Source organism: Plecotus auritus (genome assembly GCF_963455305.1).
Source record: "Plecotus auritus genome assembly, chromosome: 5".
Lineage (NCBI taxonomy): Eukaryota > Metazoa > Chordata > Mammalia > Chiroptera > Vespertilionidae > Plecotus > Plecotus auritus.
Genome location: NC_137776.1, coordinates 6,216,223 through 6,228,463, shown reverse-complemented (window position 1 = coordinate 6,228,463; position 12,241 = coordinate 6,216,223).

Genomic DNA, 12,241 nt, shown 5'->3' with positions numbered 1-12,241 from the left:
GCCGCTCAAAGCTCTGACTCAAATCACTATTCCAGCAGTTGGCATGACCTAGGGATTTTCATCCTGAGCATCCCAGGTCAACCAAATACTCACCAGGCGACTACACGGCGGTCTCACAGGACTTTGGATTTCAGTGTGTAAACTCATTTTCGTCCTTCCCATAAAAGAATTGCATCCCTCGGCTGGTTTTTAATGAAATATTTCAAACACCCAAAGGCCTAGAGAACAAGATGATCAGTACTTAGGAACGCACCATCCCACTTGAGAATAAAGCGAAAAGTTCGAGAGAGCTCCGTGTGCCCCTTCCAGAGGATATTTCTCTCTCTGTCCATCCAAGGTAGTAGCCTCTATTTTGAATCTTGTGTTTTCTGTTCCATGCATCCCTTTATACATTTGCTGTGTAACTAGTACATAGAGAATCTTGTTGGGCAGGTTTTAAACTTGAAATAAGTAGCGTGCCGGCTATTCAACAACTGTCTCAGCTTCCTGCCCATGCTCCACACTCAGCTGTGATGCGGGGCTCTGCAGACCACATCTGCTTCACCAGCTGCTTCCCTGTGGGTTTGCCTACAGAGGGCTCCAGGGGGGTGGGAGGTCAGAGAAAGAAGAGGTTTGCTCCTTGTTTACCCTCTCCTACCACCCTTCGCCCGGCGACTCTTCTCCCTCCTGGCCCCAGCGGCCCTTCCGTCGTGTAGCAGTTGAATGCAGTTGGCAGTTTTACACTCCCAGAACCAGACTCTTGCAGCCTCCTCAGAGGCTGGGTGCCAGCCATAGATGCCCCTCCCATTAGGGGTTTGGGTCCTCACTTCATGAGGACCTTCCTGGTTTGCAATCAGGCCCCCTTCTCCCGGTCTGAGGTTCAGTTTTGTCACAGCAGCCCTAGGAATAGAAGTGTTTTCTGCATCTACTACTCGGTGATTCCAAGAGCCCCTTCTTGTTCTTGCATTACTTTTATTTTATTTTTTTATATATTTTATTGACTTTTTACAGAGAGGAAGGGAGAGGGATAGAGAGTTAGAAACATTGATGAGAGAGAAACATCGATCAGCTGCCTCCTGCACACTCCCCACCGGGTATGTGCCTGCAACCAAGGTACATGCCCTTGACCGGAATCGAACCTGGGACCCTTGAGTCCGCAGGCCGATGCTCTATCCACTGAGCCAAACTGGTTAGGGCTGCATTACTTTTTAAAGGTGCATAGAAAGCTATCGCTGTTAAGAACTCATTTAACGTTTTGTCTGTGTCTCCTGATTCTGAAGACTTTAAGTGGGATCATTAATAGAGGTCATGTTTGTGAATGTACAGTTTTGACCCAGACACTTCGGGACTTGACAGACATTCCAAGTGGCTGTTTCTTTTTCTGGAAAGCATCTCCTGGATATCCAGAGGCTTTCCTTCTGCGACCTTCAACCCCAGTTCCTATCCAGTGTCACAAGTTCTAGCAGCTTCAGTTTGACCTGTAGAACTCTGACTCTCGGTTCCTATGTTTTCAGAAGTTCTTTTGTCTGCTTGTTCCCTTGTCCACGAAGTTCCATTTTGGATAAAGTCCCACACTGGCTGCTTCTTCGGGGAGGGGGGTGGGGGGCCAGTGGCAGTTCCACCCACCCCTCCCTTAGCCCCACCTCTCCCTTTTCTTCCCCAGGGCCACAGCTGCATCCTCCTATCTGTGTGTTTTGCAGGCATGTTTGACGAACGAGTCCTCCGTGGGTTCCAGGCCCAGGAGCACGCACATCAGGCAGCTCCCTGGTCTTGGATCTCTCTTGGCTTGAAGCACCCTCTCCCACTTTCCCGGGAAGTGGTCAGAAGTGCACAGCACTCCAGTAACCCCACAAAGGACCTTTCTCAGCCAATCTCCTCACCTGCTGACCCCCACGGTCACTACCCCACTCTTCCCTCACGCCAGGTGGCGAGCCAGACATCACCCAACGGGTGTTCTACCATTTCTTCTGCAAATACTGCAGAGTTGGACTAACTTCTTGCTTTGAAACGTGTGATTACATGAGACCTACTGTTTTGTCGCTGTCCTTGTGGGTTCTGTAAAACAGAAAAATGTTCCATTTTAACACGCTCTTATAAGATGATCCACTAGTATCTTTTTCAATCTGTTAATGCAGTGAATTGAACTAATGCAATTTCTAGTGTGAAACATTTTTGCATTTCATCTATGATCATAAGCTGTTATTAACAAAATATTATCATCTATTGTTAACTGAACAAAGTCTGACTAGTTCCCCCCCCCCCCCCCCCAGAGAATCTGTCTTTTCTCTGGTGGCTTTAAAATTTTCTTTTTGTCTTTGGTGCTCTGTATCTGCACCCAACTTTGTCCAAGTGTTTACTTTATTTTATTTATTTATCCTGTTTGGGAGATACCATGTTTTCTGAATTTGAGGATGTATGTTTTTCATCAATTCAGGAAAATGTTTAGCCATCATAGCTTTCAAGTTTGCTTCTTTTCCATTTATCTTTTGGAACTCTGATGAAAATATGTTCAACCTCCATCTATCCTCCAGGTCTCTTAAATTTTCTTTTATTTCTTTTTAATGCTCTGAGTAATTTATTTACATCTATTGTTCTGCTTAGGAATAATCTTTTTAGATGTCTTTAACTGCTATTTCTACATATTCATGGTAGTTTAATTTCGATTTTTATATTATTTGTTTTACTTTAAAATCTGCTTATTTCAGATAGTATACTTTTAAATTTTTGGATTCAATCTTTTCTTCTTTCAAAAATTTAAACATATTTATGTCATATTTTAGGTCTTTTAATACCGGTATCTGAAGTCATTGGGCATATACTTTTATTACCTGGTGGCTTTTTAGTGGCTTGTTTCTTCATCTGTTATACTTGCGTAATTTGACTTGGGGGCACATATTTGGAGTGTTTTATCAATACTTACCTTGTTAATTCTACTTAGTTGATATACCCAGGGAATGCTATCGGGGACAACTTCAGTTCCTTAGCTCGGAGTCTTCTGAATGGTTCTGGTAACATGACTTTCAACCCCAAGCCCTTGTGAAGGCAGTCTTTTGGTTGAGAATTTTCAGAGTCCTTTTGGCTCATCCGCAGTCCTGTCCATTTTTATTTAGTCACATTCGGCTAGACTTTACTATGGTAACAAACCTCAGATCTCAATGACTTAGTACAACAGATGTTTACTTAGTGCTCAGGCCAAGTCCAGTGTGGTTCGGGTAGGGGTTCTGATTTACCTGTTGACTTAGGGATCCAGGTGCCTTCGGTCTGGCGACACTGTCATGTCAAGACCTGGCTTCTAAAGGTACCCGTTAGGGCACATACTTGGACTGCCACTTCGCTAATATAGAAATCATGTAGGTTCTTCAACTAGTATAATTATTCCATCAGTTAATGGCATTTGAAATGAAAAAATTAAGCTCTTTATGCTCACATGGCACAACTGTCATTAGATTTATTATAAACTACTGTGAAATATACAGTATATATATATATATATATATATATATACACACACACACACACACACACACACACACACATATATGTAAATAAATACACATTCATGTAAAATTTTGGGCTCAAATATATATCTAATATATAGGTATATATATTTTTTCATACATGCATATATAAATATATATCTAATTTATACATGTATAATATATGTATACTAGAGGCCCGATGCATGAAATTCATGCATGGGTAGGGTCCCTAGGCCCGGGTGGCAATCAGGGCTGATCTGTGAGGCGACCGGTGGGGTGATCGGGGTTGGGGGGGGGCCCTGCTGGCACCCGCCTGGGCTGACCTGGGGTCTGCAGGCTGGGGGCAGCTTCTGAATTGAGCATCTGCCCCCTAGTGGTCAGTGTGCATCATAGTGGTCGTTCCACCATTCATTCTGCCATTCGGTCGATTTGCATATTAGGCTTTTATTATAGAGGATACATAGACATGCATTAATCTACAAAAGACCCAACATTCCCAGACATCAAATGCAGGAGCATAAAAACTCTCTAAAAGTAGAATTTACATAGAATTTCAATGTTTAATTTCCTTCACCGATTACTAATTTTCAAAATAACACTTTAATTTAAAGCACTAGATTATGGTACTATGATTGGCCATAAAGTTAGTTCTTTCTATACATAGCCATATTATGTCAAAATGCCTTAAGGTCTATCCTGTAATCCTATTTCTGTGCTTTTGTCTCTTAGTATCCAATCTCTTGCTGAATCTTGCTGCCTTTCCTGCATCATGGCGTCACCCTTGCCTCATTTCCTTTTCCGACTCTTGTAATGTTGGCTGAGACCATGCACTCCACGGCTTGGGCAATGACAGTCTCCTTCAGCCAGCCATCGCTTTCCCATTCTCCATTGCTTTGATTTCCACAGCTCCCATGTTTACATCAGGGGCACCCTACACTACGTGACTTCTCTAGTCCAGATTGGGTTTGTTATTCAAGATAAAATAAATGTTTTTTTAATAAGAGTGAAATAAAAATTAGGTGCTGTTAATTTCAGTTTTAAATTATTAGCTAAAGTGACTACGTTTCTCTCCTTTGCATTAAAAAAAAAAAAATTCTCACGGGGAAAGGATCCTGAATCCTTCATTGGAGCTTGACTGCAGTGGGGTTGAGTTAAAGGACCTTGAAATCCCCCTGTGCTCTCAGTAAGTAAATTATTTCTTTGGACTAAAAATAGGCCCAGTTTAATGGGACAGGAGCCAGGGGTCCAGGTCTAGCTTGTGGAAAATGGCCATTCTTAATTCCAGAGCTACTTCAGGAGAACTGGTTTCCCAATAAATAGTTAAAAGGGGAAAGTATGATTTCATGAGTTGGATATAGTATTTGGTAGATGTTAAAGGCAATGAAAATATTAGGCTGCATTCAAAATGATTTCTGCCCTTTCATATTCTTCAAAAGACCAGTGGGCATATTTTGCCAAAATTGCTGACCATCCAACTCACTCCTTATCTCTGGAAGCTTCGTTTCTCTGTCCTGTCACTCTAATGAAGTCTCTCTGTTGTCACCAATAGAATAACTGCCAGGTTTAATTTTTTCTCTTCAGGCCGTACCTGTCTCGACTACTCTGAAACATACACTGTTGCACATGCTAACCTTTTTTCGCTCCACGATCACACACACACACACACACACACACACACACACACACACACACACACGGTGAATCTGCATTAGACTTTCTTACTTATCTTATCCTTTAAATGTGAGCATTAATCAAGGCTTAGTTCTCAGCCACTGTGCTTCTCTTTGCATACATATTCTCCTTAAAAGGGTTCCTTCATCCTCACAGCTTCAGGTAACCTTTATTCCCCAGCCCTCAATTTCAGGGTGTCTCGGTCTGTGTTAGAACTAGTGGACTGAACACTGCCGACACCTTTTAAAATTCTTGGACCCATAGATTTTTGAAAGTTCCATTATGGGAAAACCAAAGAGAATCACGAGGTGGAAAATTAATTTTCTGGAAGATCGCTGCAGTGGCTCTCAAGGCCGGGTGCAATGAAGCCTCCATGTGGTCTCAGTTCAGAGCATCTTCATTCTCGGGGGGTTCTGAGACCCTCCCCGGGGGCCAATGAGGAACAGTGATTTGTGTGAGGCCGGGGACTCAGCGGTGAAGCTAGATGGGCCGTGAGAAAGGGTTTGCATTCCGCTCCTGCTCCTTCTCCCCTGGCATCCCCGCCCAGGCTTTTCTGCCCCTCCTCATCCCGGGGCCTTGCAGGTGCCAGCTTTGCTTGGCCTCGTTCTGATGCCAGCTTTGCTTGGCCTCGTTCCGATGGGAGAGTTTTCGGAGACGCTGAGTTTTGTTTCCCAGCTTCTGGCTCTGCTCTGAGAAGAACAGTAGGTGATGGCTTTCTCTCCTTCCTCTCCGGATGTGCCTACATGGAGACTGAATTTTGAAAGAATTGGTAAAGGTGGAAAGTGAGCTTATCACACACACGTGCCAACTCTCTGCCGAAGCACGCACGTTTGCTTTCGTAGACAGTTTGGGGGAGCATTCGTGTGTGGGCACAGCAGTTCATAGCACAGCAGCCAAGTCTGTGTAACACTGACCACAGCTGCAGAGACAGGGAATCTGAAGGGAAAGAGCTGCAATCCTCGATGGAAGTGAAATGGTTCACACACAGAAACTGTAACCCCTTCTCTTGCTGGATTGGACCGGCGATGTGGGGAGGACTCACCTCCTCTTACACACGTGAGTGACGGATGTGGCAAGCGTCATAGCGTTTGCTCACTGCAAGTCCCATCTGTGGGTTACTTTATCTGGTCCGATGCCATTTTACTTTCAATTCTAACAATCCACTCTCAAAGAGATATAAAGTTTCAAACCTGCCTGTGACGCTTACGGACTTTTGTCATCTTTTAAAATGACAGTATATTTACACTAGTAAATTTATAAATATTTTTTAGATTTTAAATTCCCCCAAAAGGGGCTTTTAAAAAAGTTTTTCTTGCATGAGCTTTTCACTTACTTTGTCTATTTTTTTTTAACATTTGAATATCTCCCCTCCCCCCCGCCCACAAATATATTGCTTTGCTGTAGAAAGTTCATTGATTTATCATTTCCATCCAAAATGTTCTCTTCTGCCAGTGCTCACCTGGGAATATTTTTGGTGCAACCTTGGAGAGAATAATTCAATTTCTCTTTCCAAATTCTTTCCCATGCTACAATGGCACTTAGATTAAATTCCTAAAATGTAACAATTATGCATGCGCCACATTTTTTCCGAAGATGGTTGTTATGGGAAACAAAGATATTTAAAATGTGGCTAGATTTTAGCTTCAGATAAAAAAAAATAAATTAAAACAAGTAGTTTCTTATCAAGTAAAAAGAAAATAATTTTCAGGTTAAATACCATTATTATAAATCTTCATAGGATTGTCCATCACAACTTGTAGCACTTGTCAAAAACGCAACTTTACCTTTCATTGGCTTGATAATATAATTAACGCCTCTCCCCCCTAAGGGCTATCTTTATTCGTGCTGAGGCTGCAGTTCCTGGCAGTGTCTGACACCTGATAAGTGTGCAACAAATATTCCAAAGTTAACGAAGCACCCGAAGTTCAAGATAGAGATATTTTTTGATGCATAGCTGATACAACACATTGTGTACTTTTCTCACACCTGGAACCTATTTTGTTTCTTTTTAAAAAATTTTATTTTAAAATATTCAAATTCCACTTAAACACTATGGAAGCATTTACCTTATAAATGTGAATGATAATTTTTTAGTTATCTGAATGAGTTTACTATAACATATGTCATAATTAAAAATGCAAAAACATCAACCATACAAGAATTCCACATAGAAAAACCCCCAGGACACGCAGCACCAAAAGCGTTATTTATGATAGACCAGATGTTTATATTATGACAAAACTTAAAATATAATGTTTTTAATACTAGAAAAGTAGTATTCATATGATAAAATATTAAGTGTAAAATGATCTTATTAAAGGCCATAACAAAAGGAATGTTACAAATGGCTTTGAAGTGCTTCTGATTGACCTTGTAGTGTTTTAGACTCCATGAATCATGGCCATCGAAATAACATTCCCAAAGCAGCTTCGCTCAGTTGCTCAGTCACAGCTTGCCGGTACATTAAAAAGATATCATTCAAACATTCTAAGAGTAATTTTACAACAACATAAATATATGCTGAAATCTGGTGAAGATGAAAAGGATGAGGGAATAGATTATTTAAAACTCACAACCAAACTTAAGAAATAATTACATTTCTTTCTTGCTCTTATCTATGGAAGCGACCAAGAAGACAACTTCTTCCCACCAAGTTTCCTAAGTCTCTTCCCTGAATCCAACGCTGGCTGAGTCTTTATTGTCCGTTCTTCTTACATTGTGGGTGCATTTAAATCACTGCCCAACCATCGCTCTGCTCCTCCCAGTTCATCTCTCACGCCTAACTCCAAGCCGACTAGCCAAACATTTAGTGTTTGTGACCTCACTGTTGTGGACAGCACTCTTTGTTTTCGTTCTTTATGCTACAACCCAGAACCTGGAAACGAAAACCACACACGGTTAAGTATAAATTGCCAAAAATATGAACAATGATAAGCTGTCCAGTATTATCTAGGATTCAGCCAAGCAGAACTCTGTATGACTGCCTGGAGGACAGTTTGCTTATATATAAGTCTGAAACATGTGCATACTCAATAGTGAGCATTTTAAATGTTAGGGATTTATTTTAAGGCAATAATCGTTGCTTGCATTAGTAAACACGGAGACAATCTAAATGGTTAAGAATACAAATAAGTGATTCTTTTTTTTTTTAAATATATTTTATTGATTTTTTACAGAGAGTAAGGGAAAGGGATAGAGAGTTAGAAACATCGATGAGAGAGAAACATCGATCAGCTGCCTCCTGCACACTCCCTACTGGGGATGTGCCCACAACCAAGGTACATGCCCTTGACCGGAATCGAACCTGGGACCCTTCAGTCCGCAGGCCGACGCTCTATCCACTGAGCCAAACCAGCTAGGGCCAAATAAGTGATTCTTTGATGTGAAAGAACTAACTCAAAGTACTTTTTAACAGATCATGTGTCATAGAATTGTACACTTGAAACCTATGTGATCATATTAACCAATGTCATTCCCAATAAATTGCATTTAAAAAGCTTATTTATCCAAGTAGGTAACAAACATTAAAATAATGAGATATTTGAATGCGGGCTGATTCTAAACGCCAGTGTATTAAGGTTAGTCACTTTCAATTGTTTGTGGATACTGACTAGTGGATTTCAGTGGTGGTGTTGGTACACAGTCCTGGCGCTTTTGAGTTTCAGCAACATTGACAAACTTTATAGCAACAACAACAGCAACGACAATGACCTACCCTTTCCAGTTTATCCAGTCTCCTCAAGAGGAATTACAAGTTCATATGCTGACGAAAACAGAAAAGAGAAGAGATGGTCCCACTCAGAAAAAAAGAAGATAGAGGCATATTATGTCACATATTTCATTTTTTTAAAAAGAAAGACTGAAAACTAAAGGAACAATGATTAAACCACATTTTTTAAAGTCTTTCTTTACCATGTATTGAAGTGACTTTACATATAGGTCTTCTGGAAAAACAGTGCAATGTGTTAGCACAGATTTGGAAACTAAATGGGATTTAAAGTCATAGTTTGAATGTTAACTAGGCTGTTAACTGCAGTTACAAGTGCCTTTACAGGTCTGAGCTCTGGACTGGTGTTTTTTCCTGCAAACGATTTTATTTTATTGTTTTTGGAAGATTGAAGGCCACCCAAGTTCCCTAAGGAAGGGTAGGCCATTGTCATTGCTGTTGTTACCTAGGGAAGTTGGGTGACCTTTCGAGGATTTCCCATAGTTCCACCATGGTCACAAACAAAACAATTTCAGTTCAGCTCAACACCTGAAATAAACAGTCATTAAAAAGAAAGCCTTTTCTTTACTCGGTGAAGGCAAGAAATAATTGCCCTTCGTAAAAAAAGCTTTCTTCTTTTCTCAGATTTGAAACTATAACATTTGTTTTGACAATATTGACATTTTGAAGTTTTATTTCTAACTTAAAAAGGTTTTATTTTGTTTTTTTTTTACCTATAAAAGGGACCATTTAAGGTTTTCAAAAACTTCTATTTTTAACATTCCAAACACAGGATTAGTTGTTAATCTATTGCATTTACATAATGCTTTGGGACTAGTGGCAGGCTCCCAGGGTGCTTGTGACCTTGGATAGGCTAGAATAATCTGCACCCACCCGAGAAATACAATAGCATCCTAAACGGAGTACATTACAGTCATTCAGTCTGTAACGTACAGAATAATCATCATTTATGCAATTGCTGAGAGAGTAAAGCCTGGAGTCCTTTTAAATAATTTCCTTTCATCCCTCACCAATTGTTCTTCTAGAGTCAATTAGTACGTTTGCTTGACAAGGAATTAGTAAGGGACATCTATTCCCAAAATTCTTCTGCAGGGCTGGCTGCTAGCATGGCATTCTTTTTTTTTTTATTATTACTTTACTTTAAAAATGAATAGTGTGTTTGTTATGAAGTCAGATGTAAAATATTGATCAATTGAATAACACTGAAAATGAAAGGTTTTGTTAGAGCAAAGGTCAAGATGATCAGGCAAATTTTATCTTTATTGCATCTACAAAAATTTCTTGTATTCTAACCATTATTTCTTTTAGAAAATGCTGTTATTGTATTTATAAAATACATAACAAAGACATGAAAATGCATTACATAAAGTTCAAACCATACAGAAAAAAATCCCAAATTTTACCACCCAGAAATAATGATTGAGTTAACATGAAGTAATTACAATTTCAGATTTTTTCTATGTATTGTAATGAAAGAAGGTTAGGCAGAAATAATAGTTTTATAAAGTGAGATGAGATACATGCTATTAAACAATGAAATTCATTAATTTTATTTGAATTTAATAGGAGGAAATGAAACAAGTAAACAAAAGGAATTGCTAAACTTTTTCTTAATTATGGGGATTATTAGTTTCTAAAATACCTCTTTTAAATCACACACACAAATTATGAGAGACATTACTATTGTGTTATATTGTCAAATTTTATATCATTCATATATTTTTGAAATCTCTATTCGAGGACAATTTAGCTGGGTCTAAAATTCTTGGTTTACATTTTATTTACCTCAGAAATGTGTAAACATTGTTGCTCTGTTATTTCTGACATTGCACATCACTTGGAGTTTTATGAGGCCAGCTTAATCTTTTTCTCTTTTAAATGACTAATTCCCCTCCCCCCACCTTCATGTCTCAAGAAAGATGTCTTGATTTGGAAATACAGTACAATTTAGGATTTAAACAAAAAAGATCACTGCTGATTATTTCATATTAATTTTTCCTGGACGATGCTGTGCCTTTCTATTTACAGATTCAGGCTTTTCTTTATTTAATGAAAAAACTATTACGTATTTGAATGCTTTTCCTGCACCATTTGACTTTAAAACTTCAGGAAGGCTAAATATATTTTTTTTGAATCTTCATTGTTCCTTTCACCCCCCTCCCCCATCCCAATTGATCTTTTTTTTTTTTTTTCAAATTACATTTATCTTTCTGTCATTTTCCTCTGCTTTTACTATCATTACATAATCTCAGTTTTACTCTCCGTCATTTTCTTAGCTGACTTTCACTCAACGAGCCTGCCGAATTAACTGATGCTCCATCTGTCATCTGTAGAATATACTGACTTCTGCTGTGACCCGTGACTAGGTAGGTTCTCTCCAGTGTTCCCATGTATCTGCTTTCATTAACGGGGCTATATGCTTGACCAGATTAAGCTGTGTTTGTTCCTAAACATGTTTTTGACAGCCGTGGAAGTTATGATTCCATTATTTGATTAAACATTTAAAAATTCATTTAGTGTGATGTGATAAGGACAAGAGACTTTTTTATAAAACGTAATTTGGGTGTTTTTGTAAAATTTGATACAGACAAATTCCTGAAAAAAAAAAAAAAGAATCTTATTATCCAGTCTGATGTGATTGAGACAGCAGTAGAAGAAAGAAAACAAATTGATAAATCCCTTGAAGGACTGTGTACTGTTTGCTTCACAGTTGTTTTAAAGTTTTTGTTCCTCATTGGAAATGATCAATGATGAAAAAATTGAAAAGAACAAACAAACCCCTAATCTGTAGACCCATACTGGAAAAAGGAAATCCATGTCCCTACATCAAAATATAGGCAAATAAATAAACATTGTTATGCGTTAAAGTAAAAAAAGAAGTGTTTATATGATAGACGATACCTGCATTCCTGAAAACATGGAATTAGAATGCATATATTCTTAAAGGATTTTCTCCTTTAGCTCAGTGTTATGTTTATAAGATTCTTCTGTTGTTAGTTGTAAATGAAGTTTCTTTGTTTTCATTGTTTTATAGAATTCAATTGAATCACTGTACTATAGTCATTAGCTCTTGTTCCCTCAGCAAGTTTATTTTCCCTATTCCTCTGCAATGCTCTAAACCACAGTTTGTTGGTTCTTGTGTGATTGTGAAAGGACGGGGAGAGACCGACTCCATGTTCCCTTTGTTCCATGTCCTCCACCTTGTGGAGTCAGGTTCCCGCCCTAGACCCTCTCCAAGAGCCCAACCCACACTTTTGAATCAGCCAATAGAAATGCAAGAGGAAAGTAAGCCGTGCCCTGCCCCCATGTGCAACCTGACCCTGACCAATCAGCGGAGGCCACACTACCTCACCCCTCCTACCTCTCCCAGGCCCCCTATAAATGA